Here is a 13,542-nt window from a genome sequence, read left to right as displayed (position 1 = left end):
ATTTAAAAAGACTCAGTCTGTTTCTTTATATTAGACTAATTTATTTTCAACATAAAAATGAAGAGGTGATGAACAACAAAGGCTTTCTATACTAATCTTTCAGTGCTCCAGGAGTAGCCTACAAATCACGACAAACTACTTTAAATTGGCAAGTATGGACACAGATCCCTAGGCTTGGACTAGCTAGGATTCATCTGAACCTAGGCCTGTGCCATATTACCTCAAACAACATGTCATTCACCTCTCGGTGCACTTGATCAGGGCCAACTGTTGCTTTCTGGACAATCCTCTCAGTGAGCACAGAGTGAGGTAAACAGGATGCTGTTAAAACTGCACTTGTGCCTTTTCAGCTCAGGAGGCAATTTGCTCTGACTGCTGCTGCTGTGGATGCTATGCCATTTCCTTATTTCCCTATCCTAGCAGATGCTTCACTCAAAATGGCTTCAAGCTAATTATGGGTATCTTAGGAGTGTGCCTCTACCTTCATTCACTCAAAGGATGGGTATCATTCACACACTAATTAGAGAAACATGCCTCCTCCTGCTACGGCTTGGTAACAAATCCATCCGGATTCACCCTTTGTCGATGGAGAACACATTCGGAGGATGACGATGTCCTCTTTTCGCTTCCTGTTTAGCATAACCTACCAGTACCTAACATCATCTCAGGTTACACACCATAGAGCCTAAGCTAGTAGTAAGGTTTGACTGCCTGTAAACTCAGCGAAGAGAATAGTCATTGCGCCAAACCAAGTCATCCCATTAGTCGTCCATCTACAGTGAGGTTTATGGAGATTAAAAGCAGATGGGAAGAAGAAGAAGAAAAAAAAACATAGAAGAAAAGTCATGTTGACCCGTAGCCTATGAGAAAAACATAGGCTAATGACTTGTATCAAGTCCTAGGCTTAAGTGGTCTTGAATCATACTTTGTGGACATTGACCGAACGGACTAAGGAATGCATAGGCATTGGATGGGCTACGGTGCTGGTTAAGAAAACCAGACAAATCTAGAATAAATGGGCTACAGGCCAAAACTGAGGCCCTTGCAAAAGGTTTAAACAAAGTATGAGCTTATTCACAGAGTAAGTGGGTCATTCCATGTCATTTCAGCAAGCCATGACACCCACCATGTCAGATTGTTCTGAAATCCTTTCTGTAGTTAGAAACAGATAAGATTAGCATTCCTGAAACATTTTGTTGAAATATCAATTTGAGCTAAGAAATTAAGCTAATTGATTGCACCCAAAATAGCCATCTTCATTTATAGGATTCATATAATCTTCAATAAATATAGTACATAACATCCTATTTTGACCATCATTCTTTGTAACAATGATTAAGACATCCAGTAAAATTTTAAAAAGTCACCCACGGACCCCCAAGCCAACCCCACCCCAACAACCATTATGCCGTATCAGTTCTCTATGTTTGACATGTTAAGGATGTGATGAGTATTTTTTCTTCTTCTCCTGTTCAGAGAAATTCATCATTGAAGTCACTTGCATTATTTTCCATAAATTAGTGTGAAAGTACGAAGTTTTGCCCACTGATGCCACAATAGGTGGCTTGTGGGCGACTCGTGACCATTTTATTGGATTCCTCATGTCTTATTCGTTGTTAGGTAGAATTATTAAAAAGGGGGATACCTAGTCAGTTGTACAACTTAATGCATTCAACTGAAATGTGTCTTCCTCATTTAACCTAACCCCTCTGAATTTAAGGGGTACGGAGGGCTGCCTTGGGGCGGCAGGGTAGCCTAGTGGTTAGAGCGTTGGACTAGTAACCGGAAGGTTGCGAGTTCAAACCCCCGAGCTGACAAGGTACAAATCTGTCGTTCTGCCCCTGAACAGGCAGTTAACCCACTGTTCCCAGGCCGTCATTGAAAATAAGAATTTGTTCTTAACTGACTTGCCTGGTTAAATAAAGGTAAAATAAAAATAAATAAAATAAAAATAGACATCCAAGTCTTCGGCGCCCGGGGAACAGTGGGTTAACTGCCTTGCTCAGGGGCAGAATGACAGATTTTACCTTGTCAGCTCGGGGATTTGATCCGGTAACCTTTTGGTTACTGGCCCAACGCTCCTACCCGCCAGGTTAATTATGGTCCAAATCTGATGTTAGGTCAAATATTTATTGAAGATTATATGAATCATATAAATTAAAAATGGTAAATATGAGTGCAATCAATTAGCTTATTTCTCAGAGATCAAATGATATTTTAGCCAAAATAATGTTTCAGGAATGGTCATCTTTCTACACTATAGAAACTATTTCAGAACAATGTGAGATGGTGGGTGTCTAAACCAAGTTGACACAGATTCTATGGCCCAGCCAGCCACAAATCTTAAGTCATTACACTGTGCAGCAGGGTTGTCACGATACCAGTATTGAGATATACAAAAGGTATCATGGCAAGAGGAAAAGAACATGAAGCAAACTGAATTTCTTGAGGAAAACTGTCCTAGTGGTGGAAAAAAAAGCAGCCTAATGTCATCCAGAATCACATGTTTATTTTCCAAGCTATAGCACACAATATTTTACATACAGTAGGTTATTTTAAAAAGACCAACGAGTTTAGTCTGGTTTGGGTTTTCCTTTTTTCCATGGAAAATCAGGTATTGTAGTATCGCAAAAGTGGTGTCAAATTGTATTTGTCACATGCGCAGAATACAACAGGTATTACTGTGAAATGCTTACTTACAAGCCCTTAATTCTATTTAAGAAATTGCATTGTTGGTAAGAAAATATTTACTAAAATAAACTAAAGTAAAAAAAAAATGTAAATCAAAAAGTAACGAGAAAATTGCATAACAAAAACGAGGCTATATATAGGGGGTACCGGCACCGAGTCACTGGGCAGGGGTACAGGTTAGTTGAAGTAATTTGTAAAGTAACTATGCATGGATAAACAGCGAATAGCAGTGTAAAAAATATAAATAAATACATTTTTTTTTAAAAGGGGGGGCGCAATGTAAAAATTCCAGATGGCCATTTGATTAATTGTTCAGCAGTCTTATGGCTTGGGGGTATAAGCTGTTAACCTCTTATGGCTGCATCCCTTGTTCTCAATTTCCGCCTGATGACATACCCTAATCTAACTGCCTGTAGCTCAGCCCCAGAGGCAAGGATATGCATATTCTTGGTATAATTTGAATGGAAACATTCTGAAGTTTGTGGAAATGTTAATTGAATGTAGGAGAATATAACACAGTAGATCTGGTGGAAGAAAAGAGAAAGAACATACGTTCTGTTTTTTATTGTTGTAGCATCATCTTTCACATGTACTAGAATAGCCACACAGTCAGATAGGATGCTGGAGATAATTTTGATGGATAACACAAGAGGGCAACTGTAGGTGTGCAAAGTTTGAGACTGATAACTTCAGGAATGGGTGAGCTACATGACATTTAGCATGAAGTCACCCAGGTGTCCCATACAAGTTGCCCAAATGTACCCAAGTGGCCGAATTGGTGAAATGACCGATAACTATATACAACAGTGCAAATAACGATATACAACATATCAAAAAGCAATTATAACACACAAAAAGAAAAAATGTTAAAAAAAATATTGGAAAATAAATATTTTCAAAAAACAGTACACCCTTTGGAAGTCCTCTACACACTATTTTGCAGCCTGTGCCATGTCCCATAGCAGTCTCTTTCTGATGTAAAGCAGAGGCAAACTGAACAAGTGGTGCAGTTCATGCGACACAGAACACAACTACGCCTCCATGCTGTGCCCTTTTGGCCCTGAGGCACAGTCATGCCTGCAGTAATGAACTGTGGCATATGAACACCACTGGGGGCAGAGGTAGTGCGGGCAGCTTGGCACCGGGGGCTCCCAGTCAGAGTCGCTATCACTGTGAAAGAAAACATGAAAAAAATATTTGTATTGTATGAGCCTTTTATCATCACATAAAATAAACAGATATGTACTGTATAGAGCAGAGGGAACAGTCACTACGGTGAAGTGCTGTTCCATTCAACTCCGGCCATTGTTGTGGGCCTGCCCTCTCCTGAACAGCACCCAATGGCAATTTCATATGGAAATGGAGAGGAGTAGCAGGCGCAGTGGCCATGTGCGTGTTTGCTGTTCTACTCCATTCCATTTGAATAAAAACACACATATATATATATATATATATATATATATATATATATATATATATATATATATATATATATATATATATATATGACATGGAAAATATACACTGCTCAAAAAAATTAAGGGAACACTTAAACAACAATCTAACTCCAAATCACACTTCTGTGAAATCAAACTGTCCACTTAGGAAGCAACACTGATTGACAATAAATGTCACATGCTGTTGTGCAAATGGAATAGACAACAGGTGGAAATTATAGGCAATTAGCAAGACACCCCCAATAAAGGAGTGGTTCTGCAGGTGGTAACCACAGACCACTTCTCAGTTCCTATGCTTCCTGGCTGATGTTTTGGTCACTTTGAATGCTGGCGGTGCTTTCACTCTAGTGGTAGCATGAGACTGAGTCTACAACCCACACAAGTGGCTCAGGTAGTGCAGCTCATCTGGGATGGCACATCAATGCGAGCTGTGGCAAGAAGGTTTGCGGTGTCTGTCAGCATAGTGTCCAGAGCATGGAGGCGCTACCAGGAGACAGGCCAGTACATCAGGAGACATGGAGGAGGCCGTAGGAGGGCAACAACCCAGCAGCAGGACCGCTACCTCCGCCTTTGTGCAAGGAGGAGCAGGAAGTGCACTGCCAGAGCCCTGCAAAATGACCTCCAGCAGGCCACAAATGTGTATGTGTCTGCTTAAACGGTCAGAAACAGACTCCATGAGGGTGGTATGAGGGCCCGACGTCCACATGTGGGGGTTGTGCTTACAGCCCATCACCGTGCAGGACGTTTGGCATTTGCCAGAGAACACCAAGATTGGCAAATTCGCCACTGGCGCCCTGTGCTCTTCACAGATGAAAGCAGGTTTACACTGAGCACGTGACCGTCCGGAGACGCCGTGGAGAACGTTCTGCTGGCTGCAACATCCTCCAGCATGACCGGTTTGGCGGTGGGTCAGTCATGATGTGGGGTGGCATTTCTTTGGGGGGCCGCACAGCCCTCCATGTGCTCGCCAGAGGTAGCCTGACTGCCATTAGGTACCGAGATGAGATCCTCAGACCCCTTGTGAGACCATATGCTGGTGCGGTTGGCCCTGGGTTCCTCCTAATGCAAGACAATGCTAGGCCTCATGTGGCTGGAGTGTGTCAGCAGTTCCTGCAAGAGGAAGTCATTGATGCTATTGACTGGCCCGCCCGTTCCCCAGACCTGAATCCAATTGAGCACATCTGGGACATCATGTCTCGCTCCATCCACCAACGCCACGTTGCACCACAGACTGTCCAGGAGTTGGCGGATGCTTTAGTCCAGGTCTGGGAGGAGATCCCTCAGGAGACCATCCGCACCTCATCAGGAGCATGCCCAGGCGTTGTAGGGAGGTCATACAGGCACGTGGAGGCCACATACACACTACTGAGCCTCATTTTGACTTGTTTTAAGGACATTACATCAAAGTTGGATCAGCCTGTAGTGTGGTTTTCCACTTTAATTTTGAGTGTCACTCCAAATCCAGACCTCCATGGGTTGATACATTTGATTTCCATTGATAATTTGTGTGATTTTGTTGTCAGCACATTCAACTATGTAAAAGAAAAAAGTATTTAATAAGAATATTTCATTCAGATCTAGAATGTGTTATTTTAGTGTTCCCTTTATTTTTTGAGCAGTAATGTAATTATATATATATATCCAAACCAACACACACAAACCACACATTTCATTGCAAAATATATACAGTGCCTTGCGAAAGTATTCGGCCCCCTTGAACTTTGCGACCTTTTGCCACATTTCAGGCTTCAAACATAAAGATATAAAACTGTATTTTTTTGTGAAGAATCAACAACAAGTGGGACACAATCATGAAGTGGAACGACATTTATTGGATATTTCAAACTTTTTTAACAAATCAAAAGCTGAAAAATTGGGCGTGCAAAATTATTCAGCCCATTTACTTTCAGTGCAGCAAACTCTCTCCAGAAGTTCAGTGAGGATCTCTGAATGATCCAATGTTGACCTAAATGACTAATGATAAATACAATCCACCTGTGTGTAATCAAGTCTCCGTATAAATGCACCTGCACTGTGATAGTCTCAGAGGTCCGTTAAAAGCGCAGAGAGCATCATGAAGAACAAGGAACACGCCAGGCAGGTCCGAGATACTGTTGTGAAGAAGTTTAAAGCCGGATTTGGATACAAAAAGATTTCCCAAGCTTTAAACATCCCAAGGAGCACTGTGCAAGCGATAATATTGAAATGGAAGGAGTATCAGACCACTGCAAATCTACCAAGACCTGGCCGTCCCTCTAAACTTTCAGCTCATACAAGGAGAAGACTGATCAGAGATGCAGCCAAGAGGCCCATGATCACTCTGGATGAACTGCAGAGATCTACAGCTGAGGTGGGAGACTCTGTCCATAGGACAACAATCAGTCGTATATTGCACAAATCTGGCCTTTATGGAAGAGTGGCAAGAAGAAAGCCATTTCTTAAAGATATCCATAAAAAGTGTTGTTTAAAGTTTGCCACAAGCTACCTGGGAGACACACCAAACATGTGGAAGAAGGTGCTCTGGTCAGATGAAACCAAAATTGAACTTTTTGGCAACAATGCAAAACGTTATGTTATGTTTGGCTCATCACCCTGAATAACTCATCCCCACTGTCAAACATGGTGGTGGCAGCATCATGGTTTGGGCCTGCTTTTCTTCAGCAGGGACAGGGAAGATGGTTAAAATTGATGGGAAGATGGATGGAGCCAAATACAGGACCATTCTGGAAGAAAACCTGATGGAGTCTGCAAAAGACCTGAGACTGGGACGGAGATTTGTCTTCCAACAAGACAATGATCCAAAACATAAAGCAAAATCTACAATGGAATGGTTCAAAAATAAACATATCCAGGTGTTAGAATGGCCAAGTCAAAGTCCAGACCTGAATCCAATCGAGAATCTGTGGAAAGAACTGAAAACTGCTGTTCACAAATGCTCTCCATCCAACCTCACTGAGCTCGAGCTGTTTTGCAAGGAGGAATGGGGAAAAAAAATTCAGTCTCTCGATGTGCAAAACTGATAGAGACATACCCCAAGCAACTTACAGCTGTAATCGCAGCAAAAGGTGGCGCTACAAAGTATTAACTTAAGGGGACTGAATAATTTTGCACGCCCAATTTTTCAGTTTTTGATTTGTTAAAATTTTTTGAAATATCCAATAAATGTCGTTCCACTTCATGATTGTGTCCCACTTGTTGTTGATTCTTCACAAAACAATAGTTTTATATCTTTATGTTTGAAGCCTGAAATGTGGCAAAAGGTCGCAAAGTTCAAGGGGGCCGAATACTTTCGCAAGGCACTGTATATATTCTTTTTTTTCTCTCTTTTTTTTTGCAAAAATATATATTTATATTTCATAAAATGGCATTAGCACTTACCTGTCCAGAAGTACGTCCTGTCCTCTCAGAAACAGCTCCTCAGCTCCTGTTTGAATCATAACTCAAAGATTCCTCAAACAAAAAATCTGTCTCACTTTCACTTTAGACTCTGACTTCGCTTTTCCTGATTTATCCGCCATGATATCTTCAATGAAATCATTGAAAATACAACTTTCCGAAATACTGCTGCGCGTAACAAGCCTCACAGCAACTCCTCTGATCGCCAAGGCGAGAATGGAGTTTGTTACGCGTGCGATTACAAACAAGGAATGGTGGTCCAACCCAAAACCATTACATACTGGCGTTTACCTCAGCTCATTGGCTATCTACCCAGCTAGATTTCAAGAAGATCAGTAGTCATTGGGCAGAAATACAGTCAATCAATGAAGCTTCGCTAAAATTATTGGTGCGCAAGGAAGTAATTGCTCGTTGTCTTCAAATCAGTTCAAGTCGGTTAATACTCCCCGCAAAAAAAACAATGACGTTTGGCTGTGTTGCAAACATCCAGGAATGCACTGAAACCAACCATGACTAGATAAACGATTGTTTACGGTGTGTAATTACGTTGAATGCTCTGTAAAAAATTGATAGAGATGGAATTCACGGCACAAACGGTTTACAAAATGTTTAGATTTAGGCTATAAAAATGGATTTTATCAAAGAAAACGGCACTTCATTTGATCACTGGGACCCTCAGGAAGAGAAATAAGAGCAAGATATCAGAATGTAAGTCATAATTTTACCTTCAGATGCAAATGTGTAAAAACTGTCATCGCGGAAAATGGTTCTGTTCTCGATTGCTCTTCTCAAACAAAAGCATGGGATTTGTTCACTGTAATAGCTATTTTAAATCGGAAAACGTAGTTTGATTACCAAGATTCTAATCTTTTGGATGTAAGACACTAGCATTTTCAAGAATGTTTAATGTTACGACATTGTATTTTTAGTTGTCACTCTGAAATTTCCCCTGATGTTGATCCCTGTACGGGGGATCGCAGCCATAAGAGATTAAGGAGCCTTTTGGCCCTAGACTTGGCGCTCTGGTACCGCTTGCCGTGCAGTAGCAGAGATAACAGTCTATGAATTGGGTGACTCGAGTCTGACAATTTTTTGGGCCTTCCTCTGACACCGCAAGGAGATCTGGATGCCAGGAAGCTTGGCCCCAGTGATGTACTGGGCTGTACGCACTACCCTCTGTAGCGCCTTACGGTTAGATGCCGAGCAGTTGCCATAGCAGGCCGTGATGCAGCCAATCAGGATGCTCTGGATGATGCAGCTGTAGAACTTTGAGGATCTGTGGACCCATGCCAAATCTTTTCAGTCTCCTGGGGGGGAAAAGGTGTTGTGACCTCTTAATGACTGCCTTGGGTTGTTTGGATGATGATAGTTCGTTGGTGATGTGGACACCAAGGAACTTGAAACTCGCGACCTGCTCCACTTCAGCCCCGTTGATGTTAATGGGGGCCTGTTCGGCCCTCCTTTCCTTATAGTCCACAATCAGCTCCTTTGGTTTCCTCACATTGAGGGAGAGGTTTTTGTCCTGGCAGTGTCGGACCTCCTCCCTATAGGTGGTCTCATCGTTGTCGTCAGCAAACTTGATGGTGTTGGAGTCGCGCTTGGCCACACAGTCGTGGGTGAACAGGGAGTACAGGAGGGGACTAAGCACGTACCCTTGAGGGGCCCCAGTGTTGGGGATCAACACTGGGCAGACGTGGCAGATGTGTTGTTGCCTACCCTTACCACCTGGGGGCAGCCCATCAGGAAGTCCAGGATCCAGTTGCAGAGGGAGGTTACCTTCAAAGCAGGTTACCTTCGCTTTCTTGGGCACAGGGACTATGGTGGTCTGTTTGAAACATGTAGGTATTACAGACTCGGTCAGAGAGAGGTTGAAAATGTCAGTGAAGACACTTGCCAGTTGGTCCGTGCATGCTTTGAGTACGCGTCCTGGTAATCCGTCTGACCCCACAGCCTTTTGAATGTTGACCTGTTTAAAAAGGTCTTGCTCATGTAGGCTAATGAGTGCGTGAACACAGTCATATGGAACAGCTGGTGCTCTCATGCTTTCTTCAGTGTTGCTTGCCTCGAAGCGAACATAAAACGCATTTAGCTCGCCTAGTAGGCTTGCGTCACTGGGCAGCTCACGGTTGCGTTTCCCTTAGTAGTCTGTAATAGTTTCAGCCGTGTCACATCCGACGAGTGTCAGAGTTGGTGTAGTAGCATTCAATTTTAGTCCTGTATTGACGCTTTGCCTGTTTGATGGTTCGTCTGAGGGCATAGGGGCATTTCTTACAAGTGTCCGGATTAGTGTCCCGCTCCTTGAAAGCATCAGCTCTAGCCTTTAGCTCGGTGTGAATGTTAACTGTTATCTATGGCTTCTGGTTGGGATATGTACGTACAATCACTGTGGGGACAACATCGTCGAAGCACTTATTGATAAAACCGGTGACTGAGGTGGTATACCGCTCAATGCCATTGGATGAATCCCGGAACATATTCCAGTCTGTGCTACCAAAACAGTCCTGTAGCGTAGCATTCGCATCATCTGACCACTTCTGTATTGGTACTTCCCGCTTTAGTTTTACTTGTAAGCAGGAGGATAGAATTATGGTCAGATTTGCCAAGTGGAGGGCTAGGAAGAGATTTGTACGTGTCTGTGTGGAGTAAAGTGGTCTAGAGTTTGTTTTTTTCCTCTGGATGCACATGTCATGCTGGTAGAAATTAGGTAAAACAGATTTAAGTTTGCCTGCATTAAAGTCCCCGGGCACTAGCATCGCTTCTGGATGAGCATTTTCTTGTTTGCTTATGGCCTTATACAACTCGTTGAGTGTGGTCTTAGTGCCAGAATCAGTTTGTGGTGGTAAATAGACAACTACAAAGAATATAGATGAGAACTCTCTTGGTAGATACTGTGGTCTCCAGCTTATCATGCGGTATTCTACCTGAGGTGAGCAATACCGCGAGACTTCTTTCATTTTTACACATGGCGCACAAATAGACACACACCCTTGCCCCTCGTGTTACCAGACACAGTTGCTCTGTCCTGCCAAAAAAACAGAGAAGCCAGCCAGCTCTATATTATCCGTGTCTTTGTTTAGCCACGTCTCTGTGAAAGATAAGATATTACAGTTTGTAATGTCCCGTTGGTAGGATAGTCTTAATCGTAGATCGTCCAGTTTGTTTTCAGATTATTGCACTTTGGCCACTAATACAGAGGGTAGAGGTGGTTTACCTACTCGTCTGAGAATTCATGAGGCACTCTGCCCTCCTCCCCCTTTTCTTCACGTGGATGACAGGGAGTTGGGCCTTATTCTCGACAAAGCGACAAATCCTTTGCGTCGGACTCATTAAATTAAAAATCTTCGTCAAGTTCAAGGTGAGTAATCTGTTCTGATGTCCAGAAGCTCTTTTAAGAGACGGTAGCAGCAACATTATGTACAAAATGAGTTAAACAATGCGAGAAAAAAAAATAGCACAGTTGGTTAGGAGCCCCTAAAATCTTACTATGTAGGATGATAAAACCAACAGTCCTACACAGCTGTAATGTTTTCCACATGCAGAAAAAACTACAAAAAGTAATTTTTCACATTTCCACCAGGACAAACCATTCCCTGCCACACTGGCATACAACATGACCAGAAAAACAACATGAGAGGTTCTTGAAAACATCCTATTTTACACGTCCTTTGAGACATCATTGGAGGAAATAGGCCTTAAACAATAAACAGTTTAGATCCCTGGTTGTCTGGAGTTCCCAGAACACAATCTCACATCTCAATCAGCAACAGTAGTCCAAAAGTATTCAAATCCACTTGAGGAATGTAGTGATGTTCTGACAAGAGAGTGAAGAGTTCAGTTGCATCCGAGTGCCAAAAAATGGTATTGAGAGAAATATGTTTCCTAAAAGATGCCGGTGTTCCTGTCTGTATGCTTAAATTAGCTCTAAATACTTGGATTACACCAGGGAGTTCTCACACAGGATTTGCCATAGCCTGGAGAAGTGGTTTCCATCCATCTCCACACAACTCGCACGTCAATAACAACCTCAGCAAAACGCAATGAATACACCGTTTATACCTCACCTAAAACAGACAGGCTCTTCCTGCAACTACATCTGTTTCATTTTGTGGTTGGAACATCAGTAGAGGATGAGGGGAGATAGGCAGATATTATTTATCTTCTCTGATGTTTTATCCAGCACTGGAAGCACAAAATGTCACTCCCTGGCCTCAAATAAAGGTCTTTCCCAGTAGCTCCTTTGAACTGCTGCTTGGGCTGAACCTTCTCATGTTACGGCTAGCTGTCTTTCCATGCCATAATTTAAAGAATAGAGACAAGAGCATGAGACTGCCTTGAGAGAAAGCTCAACAACAAAAATGTTAAGTAATAAATAACAGTTATTTTCCAAGAGGTTTGCTTTTCCATCCTAGCTCCGCACAGCTGTGATGGATTACCGAGTTTCACCATTTAATACAGAGTTCAGTGGGGAAGACCGTTTTGTCTGTCAAACTAACAGTGTCTTAACGTGTTCAGGTCATTTACCAACCTCAAAACATCTAAACCCTTTTTCAGCACCCACTATGGCCTATTTCAAACACTTTCATTCATGATAGGTTCCTACATTTGTTTGTGGTTTTTGAAATGCTTTGAAGGTGATATTAATTTGTTTTCGGCATTGTGGCGGAAATTAAGCAGCAATAGGAAAAATGAGGAAGATCCTAATAATCACGCCTACTGTAGTGTAGGTCCACGTGAGACACCTCTGTGCTCATACAGATTATTCCTGATAATCCACTCCTTCCAAACTGGGGATCCCTTTAAACCACTCAGCTAAAACAGGGTCCTACACTTGGTGCCATAATTGAATAAAAATAGGTTTATTTACAGTGGGCGATGTCTCCTTTCAATCTTACCTCAAATAAGCCGTGTAGGCTATTAACTAAATAACTTGAACAAGTGTTGTCTTAACATGGAAAAGTGTCAGGAAGATTTTTGTAATGTTAGCTAAAAAGGGAGTCGCATCGTTCTAAATGCACAAATGTCATCCGTCTTCCCTACAATCATGTGGAGTGGCAGGGTCCCTTTGCCTCCTTCCCCCTCCTCTATCTTGGGAGACACATTAAGCAGAGCTTGAATCAACAAAGCAGAATGTATCCGAGGTTGGTCTCTACTGACCCAGACGCACTCGGTAAGGACAGATTCAAAACATTCACTCCCCCCCCCCCCCCCCCTTTCCTTGTAATTTCATGCAGTGTTCGGTGAAAATTAAATATTTAAAATCGTGGCTGCAGAAAGCTTGCTAGCACAGCTTAAATGGCAAGCCTTTGTGGCAGCAGTGACCAGATTTTAAATGTAGGAAGATCAATAAATTAAAAGGAGCCCTGCTGTGCTGTAGCACAATCTTGGTGTGTGAGTGGAATGGGTTAGGCCTATAATAGCCAGTGAGAGTCTGCGCTCATCCTGCAACCATCTGAATTATGAATAGTCTACATGGAGTCTATTCACCAAATCCCAGTGTCCTCTCTGCCTCCACAATTCCAGCAGTTTAAACATGTACTACATGCAATTTCACCTAAGGATACAAATAGCAGTAAGCAGCCAAACAAATAGTCCAAACTATTAGCGGTTCAAACATGGAGTACTTATCACAGCAGGAGACTTCAATCATTGGAGCATCCGTTCTTCAGCTAAGACATTATGAAAAGCATCTCCAGGAGCAGAAAAATAAACCAGGAGGAAACAAACACAAGAGGGGGAAGAAAAAAAAAAGAAGTAATCTCCCACTCCCTGACATGTTCCTAATAAACAACCCTCCTTAATAGTTCTCCAGCTCAGCCAATCAGAAAGTGTCAACCCTGACCTACAAAAGGATCACGTCAAACCTTAAAAATGTTTAAAAACATCAATCATGAAAACAAGAGAGGACGTTGAATTATACAGTATTAACCTCTAGGGTTTGCATACAAAGACCTTAGATTTATTGATGCCTGTGTGTTAAGGGCCTCGCCGCGCTGTTCTT

At 42.4% G+C, this 13,542-nt stretch overlaps 1 protein-coding gene across 17 annotated transcripts in view; it reads right to left on the bottom strand.

Annotated features, from left to right (window-relative positions):
- Window positions 1–13,542, bottom strand: part of LOC110501507 (bromodomain adjacent to zinc finger domain protein 2B) — an 89,879-nt gene that overhangs the window by 72,356 nt on the left and 3,981 nt on the right. The window lies entirely within an intron of this gene.

The sequence above is a fragment of the Oncorhynchus mykiss genome, chromosome 22, assembly GCF_013265735.2.
Source record: "Oncorhynchus mykiss isolate Arlee chromosome 22, USDA_OmykA_1.1, whole genome shotgun sequence".
Classification (NCBI taxonomy): Eukaryota; Metazoa; Chordata; class Actinopteri; order Salmoniformes; family Salmonidae; genus Oncorhynchus; species Oncorhynchus mykiss.
The sequence above is the reverse complement of the archived record's forward strand: the minus strand, read 5'-3'. Positions and strand labels throughout refer to the sequence as shown.